This window comes from Marmota monax, unplaced genomic scaffold, assembly GCF_021218885.2.
Source record: "Marmota monax isolate L192 unplaced genomic scaffold, Marmota_monax_Labrador192_F-V1.1 WCK01_AAM20220418_F8-fsc00100, whole genome shotgun sequence".
NCBI classification, from domain to species: Eukaryota; Metazoa; Chordata; class Mammalia; order Rodentia; family Sciuridae; genus Marmota; species Marmota monax.
In genome coordinates, this window is record NW_026693872.1 from 1,353,983 (window position 1) to 1,375,881 (window position 21,899).

Genomic DNA, 21,899 nt, shown 5'->3' on the forward strand with positions numbered 1-21,899 from the left:
CAGGGTGGGGGTAGGATGAAGGAAAGGATGGAGTAAGAGCCTATTGATGCCAGGTCAATGATATCTATATTTTTAGAATACCTTTCATTTCCAAGAATGTGTCCATGATATCTCACTATTCTTGGTCATATAAACCTCTGAAAAGTTAAATGATTGGGGGAAAAAAAAGTTATTTGGTGTAACCCTTGAGTTGAGCAGGGAACGTGGTTGGGAATCAGTCCTATTCAGCTCCATAAGCTACTCACCTCACAGAGAACCTTCTTTCTTAGTGTGGAAGGGAGCCACCATTCCACTGCCCTGCTAACAGCCTATTTTTATGTTCAGGAAGTAGTTATTGCAGAATCATGAGAATTGGAGATGGAAAGAATTCACTATGCAATCCATTCCAACTTGAGGCCACTTAAGAAGAATTTTTAGTCTGCTTTCCAAAGGTGGTTGGGCCACCAAATTCCTTTTACTGTGTGCTGAGCTGAATTAACCCAAAGCTAAAATTCTGCCATTTCATAAACAAAATCATAGAGGTGATTAGGGTCTACTCATATCTAGATTTAATTGAAATGACTTCCCATGAATAAAACTATCTTTGCACATACTTAAAAAAGGGGGGCACTTATCTTTTTGTAAACAAACCACTATACTTTGATGAGAATATATAAACATAAAAAGCAAAAATTCAATATGAAGTACATAAATGAATGAACAAGACAAAAATCAAAATTTATGTGGCACAGATCTTGTCATTATAATCCTGAGTATTTATACATTAACCAAATTGAAGTTGTAGAATCTGCAAGTCAGAAAATAATTGAAATTTCTAAATAGGTTTTGTAACCAGAAAATTATTTGTAGTATTTGTAATGAGCTTACAAACCAAGGTTCTATGTACTATTGCATAATACTGTCAATTGTTAGGAACTTTCCAAACATGTGACTGAAGTTCCCAAGTATTATTGTTGCAAAGTTGCTTCAGAAGGAATTGGCATGATATCTGGTGAATTAGAAGACTCGCATGAACTTATGATAGAATCATATTTGTGGTGAAATAAATGAGTTTGGGAAAATTATGAGCTTGAAAATTCCATTCACCTTAAGTCAGGTACAGGAAGGGAGCCTGTAAGGATGGACATCAACAGCATCATATTTTAGTGTAATCTCTGACTATAAATTATTTGAGTGAGTTATGGTAATTACTGGACTTCTATAAAATGAAAGGATTTAATTAAATCATTACCTCGTCCTCATGAGAGCTCCACTAATTTACCCAGCATAGCTATTCTTGCTCAATAAATATTTACTGAAGGAATTTTACACATATGTTTGCTGAAAGATTTTTTCATCATATTACTTCTAGAGCATGTCTTTCATAGAAATTAATGAGGAAAAGTTAATGAGGCATATTGACTTATTTTACAAATGACTATACTCTATATCATCTATAAAAATGACTATATAAATTATGTAATCTGGAATATAGTCATTATTGTTCCAGAGTATTAAATTATGTTTTAATGTTCTAGAATAATAAGTGTAGTTCACAAGTTTAAAAGAATCAAAACTTGAAAAACAATATAAAAATTAATAAAACTTCTACAGTAGTCAGGTTTATCAGCAAAACAGAGCCAATAATATGTACATACATAGGTACATAAATAATAAATAAATATATTTATAATAAGGAATTGGCTCATAAAAGTTATGGAGTCTGGCAAACCCTGTGATCCGCAGGATCTATGTTGGCAAGCTAGAGACCTAGGAGAGCTGATACAGGTTCAGGATCTAGGAAGAATCAATGTTCGAGTGTAATTCTACAGCAGGAAAAAGGCAATGTCTCAGCTCCAGGACCTTCAGCTAATCAAATTCCACTGAACTGGGGAGGATCATCCTTTACATTCTCTTCAGGCCTTAAACTGGTTGGATGAGGCTTATGCATAACAGGGAGGGCAATCTGTTTTACTCTGTCCATTTGTCTAAATGTTAATGTCTTCCGGAACTACCCAGAACTACATATAGAATGATGTTTGATTAATAGTTTGGCACAGCATGACCCAGTCAAGTTGACACATAAAATTAACTATTGTGTTGGTCCTTTGAAAAGACCTATATTCATAGAAGTTTTAGTCTGGGAACTTACCAACATGGAGAATGGAAAACAAAGGGTAAGAAAGGACCATGTGTGGGAAAAGTCTTTATATTTAAGAGTTACTATAATGTCCTGAAAGCCCTGTGAAGGAAAGGAGACCTGCTCAGTTTAGACCAGCAGCTTATTGCACAGAATGCCTTGAACGGGCTATTAATTTTCTTTTCAGCAAAATATTTTCAAAAACATGTCAGGTGGGCAGGGGATATAGCTCAGTTGGTAGAGTGCTTGCCTCACATGCACAAGGCCCTAGGTCCAATCCCCAGAACTGCAAAAAAAAAAAAAAAAAAACAAACATATTGCAGATGTCCATAGAGACATATACATTTATACATAGATACATATGTATATCTCTACATATATATGTTTGGTTTATAATTTAAGGGATGGGGATAGATTATAATGTTTGATAGAAATGGGCTATATTTCTAGGATGCTTTTATTCCACATCAGAAATCCTTATTAGTATGCATCCTAGATATGGAACTATATTAAGAAATAGAATTCTAGCCAGGCACAGTGGCACATGCCTATAATCCTAGCAACTTGGGAGGCTGACCCAAATTAAAAGGACTGGGAATGTAATTCAGCAGTAAAGTGCCCCTGGGTTTAATCCCCAGTGCCAAAAATTAAATAAGTAAATAGAATTGTATAAAATGTACTTTAAGTATCTGTTAGACAGGAACCTTACATAACTTGGAGGTTAGAAAAAGCTTGTTTAACTTCCTTTCCTCAAGTTTGCACTCTGTGCTCCATCCATAGTCCTTAAGTACTCTTATCATAGCACCTGGAACTCAAGGTTGCACCATTCAGTGGGACACTTGACTTTCACCAGTGAACCTGTCTTTTAGGACAAAGTGTCTCTTTTTCTTCACACATCCAGGTAAGTCCTGGTACCAGGACATATCAAAATTTTTTAAGTTAATTAAGGAAAATTAAGATCTATATTTTGGTGACTTAACCACACTATGCGGGGATTTAGGCCAAGTCTATTCTCATCTCTGATTCTGGAAGAAAGAGAAGGACAATGATTATTTGGCCACCTCACTATTAATGTATTGATCAAATAAAACAGATGGTATAATTGCACATTGCAAATTATAATTTGTCTTTTTAAGGTGATTATCTATTAAATGCAATTTTTATCATTTTTTAGTGACCACTATTTAGTAATAAAAAATATTGAGTCATTGAGGAGAATAACATAAATTAGGTTTACTGGAAGGCACCTCAGGCATTAAGAAGGACTTTTTTTCTTTGGTAACCAATATGATACTTACAACTTCCCAGAGAGATTACCTAGTAGTGTGAGAAGTCAGTGTGACTGAATTAAAACTTTCACCAAGCAGTATAGTAATTTCACACACTATGTCACTTTCCTTATTACTGTCTGCATGATTCTCCTAAGAATCGTCCTTAAAGTTTGGTTCCTTAAGTTTGGTTTCATTCAGAATATGAACATGAGGAAAGAAGTTGTACAGGATCTAGTCATTTTCATTCTGTTTCACATTAATTCTTTTTTCATATTGATTTCCTTTCCTGTATCTATTCCAGTTTAGTGACTTTTCTCTCACTAGTGGAATTAATGCTTATCAGACTGCCTCTCTCAAATCTCCTTTAGACATGTTACTTGCTGCATAAATCCTCATTGATTGATTTATTAGTTTATATTTCTCTCACTGTCCTAGTCTCTTTGCCTCAAAATCCTTTGCTTTCCCATATTAAAGTTACCCTAGTAAGCTTGGAGTCTCCCTACAACCCAGCCTGAAATTGCTATGTATAATACACAGCACCACCATGTGGGACCTTCACTTTCAATGAAGTCTTTATAATTCTATAACCAAGACTCACTGAGGGCAGGACATTTGAAATCATCAAGTCTGCTACCTTCAATTAAGGATTCATATGAAATGATAATAAGAGAGAAGAGTTAGAGATTGACAAAGTGTTTGTGTGTGCTGTTCAAGGTCACTCAGCTTATGAGTAGCAGAGCTGGAATTAGAATTTCAGTTTCTTTACTCCTAGTTTAGAGCTCTTTCCACTGAACAATTCTATCTCCTTTTCTGATGCTAAAGTTTTAAATAGTCAAAATTGTTCAGTACCTTCAAATGGCCTGGTGTAAATTCCAAGGACTATTAGGGTTCATTCCTCCTGGGGTCAGCCTGACACAGAGAGCTGAGCTGGCCATCTGCACACCAACCTGGGGACTATGGAAGGTGTGTGTTAATAACTGTGTGTACTTTGGTTACTACAAGTATCTGCAATTTTAAGGACTCTTTATGGATCGCATTTCCTTGCAAGCTGCACTACAGTGACCCAGACACAACACTGACAGCTGTGGAGTAAATAAATAAAAACAAAGTATTTTGATCTTAATGGTGGTGGGGGGGGGGGGGTTGGGGATGAGAAAGAAGAGAAGCAGACAGAATGAAACAGCCACAGCTGTGAAAAGAACAGATGCTGGCCAAGAGAGGGAGAGAGTGAGAAGGGGAGGAGAGAAAAGATTAGGCTTCCGCCAATGTCAGAAATGTTGAAGCTCTTGGAAAGGGATACACATACTTGGGACAGGTGGGAAGTGTTTACATTAAAACCAGAATATCAAATGCCTCCCCAAATACTGGCCAGATCATTAAAGACCCAAGTTGACCCAAAGGAAAAGGCAAAAGTCTTTGCCCAGAAAGCCTATTACAGAGAGAGCTTCCAGAATTCTTCATATTCCATTCAGATTACTGGGTATCAGTTTTGTGTGGCTGGATATCAGCTGTGTGCATCAACATAGCAAGATGTAAGCCAGTAACTCTGAAAATGCAACATCCTGATCAGCAGCATGAGCATCACCAAGGAAACTGACACAATTGCAGATTTTCTAGCTCCATTCTACTCTGCTAGATAAGAAACTCAGGAATTGGAGTCTGGATTCTTTGTTTTAACAAACTTTCCAGCAGAATCCAATGCACATTTGAGACCAAAACTCTTAATTTGTGTGCATGACACTGCTTAGTTTCCTTAGGATTCTATCAAGTGGGAAATTAGTGCTTATCAGTCTGACTTTCTCAGATCTCCTTTAGATATGTTACTTGCTGCAAAAATCCTCATTATGTCACTCCCAACCAAAAGGCCTCCTCTTGATTTCATATCTTGTTCCATTAGGGTTCAGTGGGACCCTTCCCTGTTATTAACAAGCCCAGTATCCAAATAGGCAACTGAGGCAGGAGGCTGTATGGTTTGTATCTCTGATGGCTGAGGCACCACAGCATCTAAATCTACAGGCTGAAATCCTGAAATGCATGCAGTGAAATTTGTATTGGCCAAGACACATTCTAACCAGAGACTAACCTAATGAAAGTGCAGTGTCCTTGGTTTCAAAGCCAATTGAAATAGCTTTCTGCAGTGCTTTTCACTTAAGGAATGCAAAGTAGTCCCCAAGCCATTAAATAATTGAACTTGAACACACACGTGTTTAGCAAAGATTTGGAAATTGTGACTTGAAGGAAGTTCATTTTAACATGAAGAAAAACTTACTCTCTATACCTTGACATTATTTTTGGGTTTTTGATGATATAGTGACTAGGAGTTGAGAGAACTAGTTTCTAGTTCTACCTCTTCTACTGGTCTCTGGCCCATGGACAGTCACTTTTATTTTCTCATACCAAGATTTCTATTCTAAACTGAAGACCTTGGTAAGAAAGGATACTTGAGGTCCTTTCTCATCTCTCATAGACAAAGTCATTGTAATGAAGCTGGCTAGTTAGTTGACTGAATTAGAACAACTAATTTGGTAAGAGTCCTAAATTCAATTCCCTGTGTGGCCAGCAGTGCTTGGTTTAGTGTTCTCCTTTTATAAACTTGTGCACTAGCTTCCAAATGACTCTGGAGGGTCACACTTCATGACATGGTACCAATATGTTGGAGAGAATCACTATATTCTGCTTTGTACCCAGTGGTATTATGGCCACTGGAAGGAAGTCACAAAATTATTATCAAAGAACCTATTTTAGAGGTAAACTATAAGACAGTTTCTAAGTCTAGAAAAACATCTTTTTATTTCCTGGGACTTTTATCTACTAGATTTGGCCCTCATGTTAAACATCTCAATATGTCCAAATCAAGTCTTGCTTGCAAAAGGACAAAATTCTAAAACTACGTTCATTACTTACTAAATGTCAGCTACCACGGCATTGCCTATTTTAACCCTCAAAATAATCCACTGATAGATAGTAAAGTTGTTGCAATGCTATCTATATCTATATATTTTTTTTGTGTGTGTTAAGGAGGCAAGAATCACTAGGAGTCATCCTTGGTGTCTGCCAATGATATCTATCTTAAACCAGTGGAATAAACAATTAAACACACATATACAAAAGGTAAAAGAATACCTACTGCCAACAAAAATTAAACTGATTTACTTGTAGAATGGTTGCAGTTCTAAGATTGTAACAAAGTCATTCCCCCTCTGTTAAGCCTCAGTGTCTGATCATTAAGATGAGCTTGATATTATCCCCTTCATATCCTGTCTAGGTTGCAGTTGGGAACAGTTACATCTACGAGTGTGAGCAACTGATGAACTGTAGAAAGTGAGGCAAAGTGAGAGAATTTGGTTTCATGAGTTTGTCAGGGTTTGCAGAGAGACCTAGACCAGGGACTGGGGCTGGCATATGCAGTCCATGAATCATCATTCAAGCCACCCTCAGTCATAAAGTGAAAGACAAGTCTGAACTATTCCTCGATTTGTTGTGGTTTATGATGCTTAAAGCCACACCTACCTATATAAGAACCAAGAACTTATGAGAAATTTCTGTGAAATGCCTGTTCAATTGGCTATAGCAAACTTAGGTCCAACCCTTTCATGATAAACCCAGCTTGGTTTGTTTGCTGCTTGCCTCTGGTTTCTAAACTTGCCCTTATGTAACCCTCGGGAGTCCTAATTCAGCCTCAAACTTTAATGAAGATGGAAACCTTGCACATCAGGGCAAAGAGCCCTTGTTCCTCCCAACTTCCAATCAGCACATCTTGAGCTTCCAAAGTTTCACAAAGGATGCTAGTGTTCCATCAGTTTAATAACCAGGCAAAGGCACCCAGACCTCACCCTGGGCTTATTACCGTAACCCAGTTTAAGAGCACAGAGACCACAAAGCTACTGCTGTGTGAGCTGCAGCAGGTACTGCAGTAATGCTAGGCTCCTGGATCATTGCAGGGCCAAGGAAATGTTAAAAAGCACAAGGCCTCCAGCAGCCTCTGGGGGAACTGCTGGAATGTTGTTTATCTTCAGACCGCAACAACTGCTCCAGTGTTTCACAACAGGAAGGTCTGACCTGGAGCTCAGACACTGAAGGCTTAGAGAAGCGAGGCCTGAAATAACCCCCACTTCTCTCCTACCTCTGTCTCCCCACCCTGATGAACCCCTCTCCCGCCTAACAGTTAATTAAAAAAAAAAAGGGCACAGCCAGGGCTGTGACCTCGAAATAGACACAGCTTTCTGAATAGCTTGCAGTTAACTTAATACTCCAGCTGAGATGGAGACCTCCTGATCCAACAAGGCTGCAGGTGATTGGGAAACCTGACACCATGCTTTCCTTCTTTTATTGTCTTGACCCTTTGGTCCAGAAGAATTAACCTTTCTCTTACAGCATGTGTCTTTAGTTCTGATATTTTCTCTCTGATCTCTTCTATCAAAGGGGAAGCTGATTATGATTCAAATTCTAAAATAATAGGCCAAGCCTAGTCATTTTAATTTAGCCTCATGTGATTTGGGAGAGTTTGTTTTTAAAAGTCCTAATAAGTAGTTCTATGACCTTGGATGATTCAATTAACCTCTTTGGAACTTAGTGCAAAATGTCTCCAAAGATGACAAGAGGTGTATTCAGGCCCATAAAGTGAGTGGGTTGTACAGATTCAGGAGATCTCTTGAGTCTCCCTGGCAGAGAGCATAGGAGCTTTAATGTGGTGGGAGCAGATTTTGACTGAAGAAAGAATCTTTGTATACCAGACCATGAAGATGTTCTTGAGCTCATCAGGACTTATAATGGGGAAATGGTCTGTCATAGTTATGGCTGAGTCTCGTGTCACCTCAACTGCTTTTATACAATCTGCTTCAACTTGGCTGCTTTTTTTTTTCCCTCCATGAAGGGGAGCAGAGACAGAAAGCTGGATTCGAGAAAATTTTTATCTTTTCAGGACTTGCCATGATGGAGAAGCACTTTGTTTGAAGGTAGATAATAATTATTTATGAAAAAAGTAAGTATTTTTTTGAGTTCTTTGTATACTCTGGATATTAGGGCTCTATCTGAAGTGTGAGGAGTAAAGATTTGTTCCCAGGATGTAGGCTCCCTATTTACCTCTCACTGTTTCTCTTGCTGAGAAAAAAACTTTTTAGTTTGATTAAGTCCCATTTGTTGATTCTAGTTATTAACTCTTGTGCTATGAGTGTCCTATTGAGGAATTTGGAGCCCGACCCCACAGTATGTAGATCGTAGCCAACTAAAACAAGGGGGAGAAATGAATTACAGTTGATGGGGTAGAGAGAGAAGATGGGAGGGGATGGGTGGGGAGGGGGGATAGTAGAGGATAGGAAAGGCAGCAGAATACAACAGACACTAGTATGGCAATATGTAAATCAGTGGATGTGTAACCAATGTGATTCTGCAATCTGTATACGGGGTAAAAATGGGAGTTCATAACCCACTTGAATCAAAGTGTGAAATATGATATATCAAGAACTATGTAATGTTTTGAACAACCAACAATAAAAATTAAAAAAAAATACAAAAAAAAAAAAGAAAAGAAAAAAGTAAGTACTTCATGAAAGGCCAAGGTTCGTAGTCAGAGATTAAAATATACACACACACAGATAGCAGTGACAAAGATGAAACACTTTACTGCAAGCTGGTTCTAGCTTATATAGAAACTGAGAATCAGTTATCTTAAACCAGGAAGCTCCCGGGGCCAATCATAGTAAAGGTCAGGTCATCACCTACTGTGCATGCACATCCGCCCTGCATAAGATTCATGGGGGGCACGAACTGTTCACCTGTGCGGAAGACCGGAGGACCAGTTAGAAGGTTTTCAAAACAACTTGTTATCCACCCACTGGCAACTTGCCCGTTGCCATGTTGCATTAGGGGCTCCTTATCTGAAAGGCCCAGGGAGTTCTAGCTGCCCAATGGCAATTTGCCCACCGCCATGTTTGAAAGGCCCGGGGAGTTCTCAGGGAGACTCCCAACACTTCATTCCCAGTCTCTCTTGGAAACATTTAACCTTCCAGTTAAGCACTCCAGCAGGTCCCAGTGTACCTACTTCTGGACACATTGACTAATCAATTTATTTCTTTATTCAGCCAGCAGCTACCATACTCTCTGTCAGATGTAAGAGATGATCGATATTCCTATTTTGCACATTAGAAAAGGTATAGAGAGAACTTATAGATAAAAAGTCAAACTTTGATATCAGGCAAAAAAAAAAAAAAGATGAGGGTGCAAGTAGCAGGTGCTGTTGACAGAAAGCAGTGGACAACTTAATTTCTGACTACAGCTGCTCAGAAGGCCTTCACGAAATCAGTACATGTTGACCTGCGCCTTGAGAGCAGACAGAAATACAAGGTAAGCTCGTTTCAAGCAGAAGTCAAAGCAAAAAAGAAAAGCGTGAAGGGAGTCTATGAGACACATGGAAAAGAGTGGATGATTAGTTGAGGCCATAATGGATTACTGACCATACCCTTTGCAAAGCCTCTGGAGGGACTTCTGGCACCCACCAAATTGAAACAGTCTTTTTGAGAGCAGTGTAGTGAGTATGTTGAAAACACAGGCCTGAGTGTCCAACTAACTGTCACTTACTGGTTGCTTTACTTTGAACAAGTTGTCTGACTTAGGTAAACCTCAAGTTCATTTTCAACAAAATGGTATCATAAAATTACCTGTGGTATGAATTAAATAATAAAATAATACAAAATGTTTGACACAGTACTTAGCACAAAATAGGAATTCAATATTACTATTTTCTATTTTATTTCTCTTGGTGGGTGATTACTAGAAGCAAAAGACTAATGTATCCCTATTTTATCCTCATGGTCTGGAATCTAGAAGTCAAGTCCTCTGAATAAAAACAGGGCTTCCGTAAACATCTTCATGAATGAATGATTGGATTAAGAATAATAAGGGGAACAGAAAATATCAGATCTAGTCTCTCCTATTAGCAGATTTGACTTTGACTCATATCATTGAGCTGCACATCTATTTTAAAGCATTTATATTGTACCGACACAGCAAGCCTTCTGGCTAGAATTTAGTGCGCATAAGTGGGCAGTGGGAAAAGACAGATGCCAAGAGATGGGCAGAGCATCCTTGGGTCTAGTGCTTTGCTGTTGCCTGTCTCTCTGGAGAACTTTGGTCTGTGACTAAATTCCATCAACTGTAAAATAAAACATAATTACAGTGACCCTTAGTAAGGTGAACTCATTAGATGACTCCAGGAACCTCTTTGAAAAGGCATTTTGTTAAAACCCAATTGGATAATGAGGTATCCCAGAATAGAGAACTAATTGAAAGAAACAGCATTTTAAATAAGACATCATGTGATTTCTTATGTTCTCATCAAATTCAGAATTATAAATAGAAAAGACCATAGTTAACAGCTGTGAAATAATAAAAACTTTCAAATAATTAAAATGCAAATTTAAACACTAGATAGATAACTAGTTGTTTGGGGTAAGAAATGGGGTATATAAGAACATGAGACATTTAGCACCAGCGAGCTATAAAGGGCTAAGATGCAAAAGATAAAGCAGAAGAAATAAAAATTTTCACAGAAACACATATAGAGTAACCAACCAACCAAACAAACAAACAAAATGCTGTGGCAAATATCTTGTACCAATGGGCTTACAAGCCATTTGATCTTTCTATATGATATTTTTGTATTACAGATCCTAAAAAGTATATATGTTTTTTAAAAAGTATGAACATTTTAAAACTAATAGTTACTGCCAAAATTGTCCTTCAAAACTACTGTAGGAAGTTATGCTTGCTACTTTGTATTTGAAGGGTCCTGTCTCTGATGCCCAGGTCAATAGAATTATTACATTTAAAAGTATTTCTTTTTTGAAAAGAATAAGTGAAAAGTTAGAATCCACTTTCCATTATCAGGTTCAAAAATGTTGGTATGACCATATGATAGACCACTGCTCTGCAATAAAAATAAAAGGAAACTGATACATTCAACAATGTGGATAAATCATATATATATATATATATATATATATATATATATATATATATATATATATATGATTATAAATATGAAAAAAGTCAGACAGAAGGCCAGAGATATCAAATAGATTCATTGACATGAAATCCTGGAAGAGACAATATTCACAGTGACAGACATCTGGGGCTGGAAGTAAGTGAACTATCTACAAAGTAGCATAAGGAAAATTTTCTGTATTTTGATTGGGTTGATGGTTATAAGGGTGAATGTATTTGTTGAAACTTTAATTTCCTCTCCATAAGTCAACTAAAATAAGTAAATTTTAGTTGACTTATGGAGAGGAAGGGTATGATCATCAGGACTTAAATGTAGTTTAGATTGTGTCTGACCATGGATTCTAGTGTTTTTCCTGTAATCTTTTATTTTCAATTCTTACTTTTCTAAAATCTGAAATCTGACTTATCACTTGCACACATACAGATCTTTTAATGTCTCCTATGACTTCAAGAAGATTCTAACTTTTTGGAAACACAAGGTGATTTAAGATCTCTTGTCCTTCTGAAACTACCCTACTTGCCAAACTATCCATTCCTGACCTCTCCATCCATTCAACTGCTCCCCAATTAGGCTGAAATAACAACCCCTACTATTTCACATTTCTAGGCTTCATATGTGTCTGTCTGCTAAACACCTTCACCTTTTTTTACCAATACCTCATTACCTCTAAAATCTGACTGTTTTCAACCCTATGATACTTACAGCTGCCACCATCTCTTACCATACATCTACTGTAGTGTGTAACATACAACATCCTTCCTGTAGGTTTTCTGAATTTCCCCTCCCACTAGGAGCTCTTTGAACATAGGACACTTCCCTCGCATCGCCTCACATGACCAACATAGCACCTGAGAGGAAGTATTAAAAGGGCATTTGCTAAATGAGTAGGTATGAAAAGTTAAAAGTTGCAAACTCAAAGCAAGATGAAATTCAACTTGAAGATTCTGTCTTAGTGTTTTACATATGCCTTAGCAACATTGACCAGTCTTCTTGTTTGCCAAAAAGGGTTTGAGGCCAATTCAATGACATGGAGGCTAAAATTCTGCATGTTGATCTCAACTAAAACCAAGATACATTTGCGTGAGACAGTGATCACTTAACTGTCTTGCTGCTAAGAACACTAATATTTTGGCTTTCCAGACAGGCTCAGTAATGTGATTAGGAGACATTTGAAAAATGACACCCTACAGTAAAACGGAGCTTTGTGGCATATTCCTCAATCCTAGCTCCTGATCCTTTAAAACCTTCTTTAGGAATGTTTTCCCCCTTTCCTTGTGTATGTGTATAAAAAAAATGAGAATAAGGACTCTCTTCTATATCCCTACCTGCCAAATTAGCCATTACTTATTTAAGAAATTTTAATTTGCTGTCTTTAAAATAAACCTGAAATCTTTCTTTCAAGTCAGTCAATGAAAGTCTAGGCTAGATTATGTGGCTAGTCATTCCTTATATAAGCAGAAAATTACTTAATGAGTTTTGTCCTCATTTCTCATCTTCCTCATTTTCTGCTGATCCTTGATAGATGGCATTTGTCACAGTCAATGTTTTCCTTCCACTATTATTGGCTGATAGAATCTGAGGTTTAGAAAGGAATCTGATCTTGAAATTTCCTATTATTTCTTTGTCCAATGACTGAAATTTCTGTTTGACAACTCTCTTGACACATTGTTCATTAGCTCCTAGGTGCATTGCATCTCATTTATGAACAACACCAGCTATTTTACCTTGTGAAAACCTTTTCCTGTGGCTTCCATCATCTAAATATATTCCTCTAGGGTTCAGAATGCAAGGATACTCTCTTCTCCATGTCAGCTCTTCAGATATATAAAGATGAAACTAACTACTTATAATAATCTACACTGAAGCACCCTGATCCAAGCCTCCATTATATCTCATCTGAATTACTGCAAAAGCCTCGTTAGTGCAGTCTCTGCTTCCCCCTTGACAAGCTATTTAATGTAGAGCATTCATAAGCTATCTATCTAAGTCAGAACATCTAAAGTGATCCCAATAAAAATTAAGTCAGACATGTCGTCTCTCCTTTCAAGACAGTGAAAGGCTCTCACTGAGGTAAGAGTCAAGAGCCAAAGCCTACAGTGACCTGCATGACTCTGCATGGTCTGAATGCAGGTGACCTCTCTGATCTCGACATTCTCTACTGACCTCTAATTTACCACACCACCATAGTCATACTATTCTCCTCGGTTCTTCCAACACTTTTAGAATACTCCTGCTCCCAGGCTTTCTCTTTTTTTATGTAAAATTTTTTTTATTTATATATGACAGCAGAATGCATTACAATTTTATTACACACATAGAGCACAACTTTTCATATCTTTGGTTGTATACATAGTATATCCACACCAATTCGTGTCTTCATACCTGTATTTTGGATAATAATGATCATCACATTCCACCATCATTAATTCCCCCATGCCCCCTCCCTTCCCTTCCCACCCCTTTACCCTATCTAGAGTTCGTCCATTCCTCCCATGCTCCCATTCCCTATCCCATTATGAATCAGCTTCCTTATATCAAAGAAAACATTTGACATTTGTTTTTTGGGATTGGCTAACTTTACTTAGCATTATCTTCTCTAACTCCATCCATTTATCTGCAAATGCCATGATTTTATTCTCTTTTATTGCTGCTAATATTACTTTGTGTATATATGTCACATTTTTTTATCCATTCATCTATTGAAGGGCATCTATGTTGGTTCCACAGTTTAGCTATTGTGAATTGTGCTGCCATAAACATTGATGTGGCTGTGTCCCTGTAGTATGCCGTTTTTAAGTCCTTTGGGTATAAACCAAGGATAGGGACAGGTGCTCCTAGGCCTTTTCAATCATTGTTCTCAGGTATGCCCATGGCTCTCTTTCTCACCTTCTTCAAGTGTTGGTTCAGTGAGACCCTCCCTGAATTCAAATTTGACTACTTTCATTCAGCATTCTTCTCCTTTCTAATTTTTTTTTCTCTACAGAACTTACTAACTTTACATACATTCCTTCATTGCATTTATTCCCATTCCTTTCCCTCAACCCTCCATCAGCAAAATGTCTGACAGAGGCAGGGATTTTCATGCTTTTCCCCCCATCATGGTAAACCAAGTGATGGGAATAATATCTGGCACATAGAAAGTGCTCAATGTTTGTTGTTAATTGAAACCCCATAAATGTCTTGCTAAGTGTTCCACATCACTTTCTGCTTTGGATTTGCCTTTTCCTTACCATGAGACATTTCTAGGTCCACATACTGCTGTCTCTGCATGCTCTAAAAAGATGCATGAATATTCTGTATATCTTCCTTGCCACTCTGGGACTCCTGTCATTTCTGACGTAAGTCTTTAGTATTTTTGGCTCAGATATGTTACAGCACCATTCTTTGTCCAGTGCTGCTCCCCTGTGCCTCATGGTGTACCCTAGGACCTCATGAGAATCCATTCATGAAGTAGGTCTAGCTCAGCTGTAATCCTAGATCACCTCATTTTGGGAATGTTTATTACTTAACCACTCATCACCTAACTCCTTCAAGTTAACCAATGAGCGGGAAAATTTACTTTCTTAAAAATTGTTGCAGTTCCCACAGTTTATTCTTCTTCCCCAGCTCCATATTTTTTTAATCTATTCATGGTCCATATGAAAACCAGATATATTATTTCTATGGCAAAACCAACCTATGCCAGAACTTTCATTATTAATATCTAAAACACCCATACTTTCAGAAGTCCCAAAGCATTTTCTCTGAAGATTTCAATCTCTGCTATGAGCTTTGAAAAATCTATTTTGAAACTAAAAATTTGAATGTTTCTTCCTTTCATGTGTCTGAGCTTGTGCAGTAACAAGCCACACTCAGGTCAGGAGTCTGGAGAGAATAGACTCAACATTCAAGAAATGGGAATGAGATAAACACATTAAGTTAATTTTTAAAAAATCATGTTCAGCTTTCCAGAAAATAGAATGGTTTGGATTCCTTGCTAGGAAGAAAGGGTTAGCAAACATTTATAATCCAATATCCCATGTGCCCAGCCTCAAAATCATCCTGTGCTCCTGCTATAGGATCTTAAGGGATATGCTGAGAACACTCTGCAAACAGATGCACATGATTATTTATTTTTACATTATTATTTTCTCCACAGAACTTACCAACTTCTAGTGTATCATTATTCCAGTGATTTATCTCTTGTCCAGATGAGTTGAGATAATCACATGTGAGTCACAAGAAATGCTTTTGCTCCTAGGATCCCAAGTTTGTTGCCACTTGAAAAAAATCCAAGTCCCAACACTGAGGCCAAGCCATGGATGAATGGCCAACATGGCAAAGGTGATATGATGGCTCAGATGAGAGGCTGTGATGATAGAACTAGTGAGAAATAGTATTCCAATGGCTAGGGAAGTCAAGAGGCATCAAAGAGAAAGATTTAACATGGGGAGTTGCTTTTATTGTATTTCCAGCACATGTCTCTTCTGCATCCCAATTCCACCATAATCCACTGTGAGCTCAGGTAATGCAAACTCATTTTCATATCAGCAAAAGGGATTAGGAAGGTAAATCTTCAGAGGAAAAAAAATATTCACAATGTATTTTGAAGTTGAATGCTGTATAAATTATTTTTTATCCACTCTTTTGTATTATTCATGCCTCAGCTTCCTGTCATGACCATGAATAAATGAAATTTGACAAATGTTGTTTAGTCCATTGTGCCTCAAAGTCACCCTAGAAGTTGAAGATCAGCTGCAACAAGTTCCAGGGGTTCACAAAGGGTGAGTGTGAAGACCTTCAAGATAATTCAAATCAAAAGAGTTCCTCAATCTTTTAAAACTCCCTTTGATAAATCATACACCCACACTTAACTGCATTTGAAATTCAAAGTAAATTAAATATTGTGGCAAACGGAAAATCAGATCAATGCAAAGTGCTGCCCTGTATTTATAGACACATGTCTTCAAACTTTTGTAGACCCTCTTTTGAGTACCCTAGTGTATGTCTGCAAATGGAAAAATATGTCTTACCACCAATTTTTACATAACCCTAAAGATGGTTTTTACATGAATAAATTCTTGGAAAAAATCAAAAGAAGAACACTTAATGATTCCTAAAACGGACAAAATTCCAAATTTTAGTGTCTGAAAATAAAGTTTCCTTGACACACACTTACCCATATTGTCTTTTTCTGCTACATAGCGATAGAAAAGAGTAGGTGCAGTAGAAATCACATGGCCTTTAAAACCTGGAATATTTATTATTTGAAGTCTTACAGGAAAAAAAAAAAAGGTTGCCAATTCCTAGTGAAAACCAATGCCTTCTTTCAAAGAAGAGTAAATTCAAACTCAAAGGGATACAGACTCTTAAGGTCTAACAACAGGAATGTGTCAGAGGTAACTCTTGAACCCAATCATCTTAATTCCATCTAGGGTCTTTTTCTATATCACATAGGCCCCCTGAGTCCTAGGGATTATAGGTAGGGTTCTAGGCAATGACTAAGCTATAAAAACTACAGCCATTATTCAAAATGTTTCAGGAGCATAAATAAATAATGCACTTCCTAAAGATAGGGGAATTAAAAAGGCAACACAAAACACTGGCATTAATTACAAAGGTGAGTGTGGCAAATTCCTTTTGCCCTTGTACATGCCCTACTATATGACAGGGCAAGTACTATAACCTTCTAGTCTGAACTAAATGTCGGGGGTCTGTTGATCAGAGTACCCATGTGTTATCTGTACTTATTCTGATCCTGCCACTGAAATCCAAAAGGTCACAGATGCAGGGACGTGGAATATTTCAGGTGATGGAGGTCATTGGAAAAAAAAATCTAAAAAGAGTATCTGAGGTTAGGAGAAATTGAACTCAGTTTTCTGCTGGAGGCTACATTTTTATTTATTTTTTTCTGACTGGCACGTGTCTTCTTTGTTTTGAATAATGGAGATAATTATACATTCAAGGGATCACACTCTAAACCCCCTGGATGATTAAGAAATCTTATTGCAGGCAATCATGAGAAAATATACAAAAGGATTACCAAGAGAGACAATGAAAAGCACACTTCTTCCAGCCCCTTGCTTAGTACAGGGGCCTAATCACCAGTCTCCTCCCTTTCCCATGGCCTAATTGTTGATATTACAGGCCTCTCTCAGGGCAAGGCAGTGTTCTGTCCTAAACCCTGATGATGTAGAATCAGGGGTTTGGATGGATCTCACTTGGGAAACTGCTGCCTCAGTGGCTTTGACACAGTCCTGGAAGTAGAAGTTCTGGATATGGAGTTTCCCTTTGACTGCTGCTAGCGGGAGAACGAAAGCATTCATTCTCTTCAGGCTGCAAGGCTCTCAGTATAGAGAAAAAGGCACGCTGTGGATCATTCATTCATAAATGATGAGAGGATTTATGTTCATAAATATTTATTGAACAGTTTCCACATGGCAGACATTCCTTCAGAAACTGGGAATGACATGTGGTTCCTGAATTTTTAAGGCCCATGTCTGGTCAAGCCAGGAAGATAGACAAGCAAAGAGGAACTTCAGACCTGTGACTTAACTAGATGAAAAAAGTATGTACAGATGTTGGGGGCGGTAGGGCGACTACTTAATTTTTCTGGGGCTAAGTGACAAAGGTTAATTAATTAAGTAAAATTAACCAGGAAGAGTGGTTAGAAGAGGCTCTTGTCAAGCAAAAGGGATGAGTGTGAAGGCCTGAAGAAGAGGGAAGAGCAGGGAACAGGAGCACCAGGCAAGAGAGTCAGGAGGGACGATCATGAAGAATGTGGCTAGAAAAGACTCTTAGTGCCTATCAGGATGAGACACAGAACCTTAACCTAGGGCAATGCAGAGCCTCAAAATGCCCTTAAATATGAAAGTGTGTGATCTGGTAGCAGGAATAAATCTGCTTCTTTCCTGTTACCATAAAACCATACTTTCCCCTCCAGGTGCTACATGTTGTGACCTACTATGCCATTAATTACAGATATAACAATAATAATAGCTCTAGTAGCTCATATTATCATGTTGGTATGTACTTGTCACTGTGTTATACACTTTACCTGAATCAATTTATCTAATCGTTAACAGTACCCTATAAACCCAGGTACTATTTTCTCTAAACTGAAAGATGAGGAGACCAGGGTAGAGAGGTTAAGTAGCATGTCTAAGAATGCATGAGTCTTAGAAGAGAATTTAAATTCAACACAGTTTGAATTCAGAGAGCAAACTCAGCATGAGCCTGGTAGTTAAGAAATCAAATTCAGCTTCCAACAGTGAAGCTGACTTCCCTGCGACTGTGTAGCTATGGTCTTTTTCTGTCTCAAGGTTTCCTGTATTTAAGTGAGAAGGATGGATGAATCCCTTTCTTCAGTTCTAAGATCTACATATTTCTCATTGATATCAGCATAAAAATAGGAGTTTAGTTTATTTGTCTCTCTCTATTCAAAAGGCAAGAAACAGAGTTAAATAAATCAACCCTAGAGAAGATATACGATTTCCGGTTGTAATCCCACATCTCTCCTCCTCTCTCCTCTCCATATCAGTCCTCTTTCCCAAGACTTGAGGTAGAAACAAACCAAGTGTAAGATTTCCATATACAAGTGGTGACAGTCAGAGGATCAGGAAACACAACATCCCCAGAATCTCTCCCCCACATGTCACTGTCATCAAGCTTTGTCTTCTTTGTGGTCCATCAACAGTGACAATAATCCAGCCTCTGTTTTCTCTCTGTCAATTACACTTTAAGCTGATCAGGGTGAGACCTTTCATAACAGAAGAATCAACAGCTCTGAAAAGGTAGGTGTTAAAAGCCAACAAAAGGATTCAGTGTAAAAAGTTGCTATTGTGTTTGCTGGATTTGGAGTGACCAAGAGGAGCCTCTTTCCAAATTTCACCCCATTTTCCATAATAAGGAATGGAAGTCATGGTTGGGATAAATGACCAAAGAGAGGTAAAGAACCATCCCATTGTGCTGTCCTTGGGTTACGAGGCCGTGTCAACATTCAGGTTGGCTTTTGACACTGGAAAACAAAACTCAGTGATCTTAACTTTAGAATTCTTAGACTTCTTGGAACCACAGGTTTAAAGTCTTGGCAAGCTTGAGTCAAAGCTTTGGTCTGTGTCTCCTTAGGGAAAAAAAAAAATATGAAGAGCCAGTGATTTATGGTCTGTTCTTCTTGAAGAGCTCTCCAACCCCTGGCCACTCAATGGACTTTGAAATATGCCCACAGGGATCCTTTATCCAAAGACAATCTCTGGGTGCTTATTATTCACTTTACTAGTGTAGAAGCTCTTTAATCATTGTCTCTATATTTGCTTTAATCTAGAAACTGTCAATTTATTAGCTCATAATGTGCCTGAAGCTTCTCACCGTATAACTGATGAAAAACTTGTATAAATTTAGAAGATGATTTTTAAAAAGTCAGATTGGTGTGAGAAAGGGATATGCAGAGACAAAAGAAGATCATTATAGTATAGAATTAAAGTTTTCATCTGAAGATATGTGCTCCAAATTTTACTTTAAGTGTGAGATTTTATCTCCAGCTTACAACAATGGGTGAGTAATTTATTATATACCTGACGCATATCAAAAGATTTTTAAACACCAAAGTTGCCCTGAGAGATGCTCCTGAAAAAAATCAAGACCATGAGCTACAAAATAAAGGGGGGGGGGATGCATTGATAGAGAAAAACCAAAGGATAAAGAGAATAATGTTCTGGGTACAGGATTTGCTCAGGAGCCCAAAGTAGCACAGACACAAGTAGTAGATAAGGCACATGCTAAAGAGAAAATGGCATAAAAGATTTCTGAGAAAGGACTGAAAGGATGACTTCACCTTGAACTTGAGCAGCAGGATCCTTGGCTTCTGGAGTCCTATGAACTGACCAGAGCTGGTCTAATCACAGGAATCTCTATAAGCCCTATCCAGTACATTCTACGTCTATTGGTACTCATCTCAGGCCATTCCTCCAGAGTTGCCTTATGATCAAGGAAGACACTTATTTTTCTTATAGAAGATGCTTTTAAGTTCACCTTGTTTAACCCATTCACTTTACAGATGAGGAAATAAGGAGCTAGAGAGTTTAAAGTATATGGATTCAAAGTTACTCAGGTTAAAATATGATATACAGAATTAAAACCCTGGATTGTCTAATTACAAAATGATTCTTTATTCCAAATGCCCATTCTTTTTCCCAAATAATCACCCCTTTCCTCTTTTGGGGGGTGAGGTGCAAGGGAACAGGTATGGAACCCAAAGCCTGTGCAGGCAGAGCACATGCCACTGAGCTATTCCCCATCAATTCCTCTCACAGTGATAGCTTCTGCTAAGGCAGAGAAATACTGAAGTTGATTCCTCAAAATTATAATTTAAATCAATATTGGGGAACTAATTATCTGAGTGGAATTCCCAGAAATTGGGAGGAAGACAAAACCATCCCTTTTGTTTTGAGGAGGGTCTCACCTTCCATCTCACTGGTTAAAATAACAGGTTCTGCCTGCTCTGCCAATTAACCATCCCAGTTATTATTTTCTTACCAGAAATAGAATTTGGGGATTCAAAGGGATTTAAGTATCATCTAGACAGATTTTCTTATGAGTAAGAAAGCTGAGGTTGAAAGAAGTTATCTTACAAAGTCACAAAACATTAGAATTTGAAAGAACGATGATATTTAGTTTATTTTCTAAATTTAGAGGAATAGAAATACAAAAATTACTTAATTATTACAGTGCCTTTGTTTCCCACCATCCATAATTAAAAACTGTTCATATTTTGTCTTATTTACTTTACACATTTTTATAAGAAATAAAATTTGCAGATAAAGTGAAATAATTTTCCTAACCCCTAGTTTCAACCCAGTAACAGTGATACTATACATCTATTTATGAATTCTTGCAACCTGTTTCATATAATTCCATAGACACATATGAACATCAAAGGAGAATACATATTCTCTACAAGTGCCATCAGTTTAAAGACCTTACAATCAGAAATATTCTGATTTTATGTGATTATATGCTATTCTTCCTAGAAATATGTGGTAGGAAAACCACTGAAGGCTAACAAAATCATAGATAATTTTAACCTTACACACCCATTTAACAGATGGGTCATAGAAGTTAAGTGACTCCCCTTGAGAACATAGGGTCACCCTGCCATTATCTCAGGTCTGCTCCCCAGACCCATCTCGACATTACATTTTCCACTAGAAAATTCCACCAAATTGTCTCATTCTTCCTATTCATGATGTGCTGTGGTTGTTTTTCCCCACATCTCTCCCCCATGCCTCCATTCAGAAAGAAACAATTCTGGGGCTAAGAAATTTCATACCAGAAACAATATACTCTTTGACTTCACACTTTTCTCTGAACAGCAGGGCCAGCCAGCCAGACACCAGACCTCACACACCATTATGAATCTGTCAGCAATTAGAATTCCCAACACTATTCAGTTTTTACTTGCTTCAATCAACTTGTCACTGCAGCAAGGATTATCTACTTTCTCAACATAAACATCAACAGAAGTGAGAGC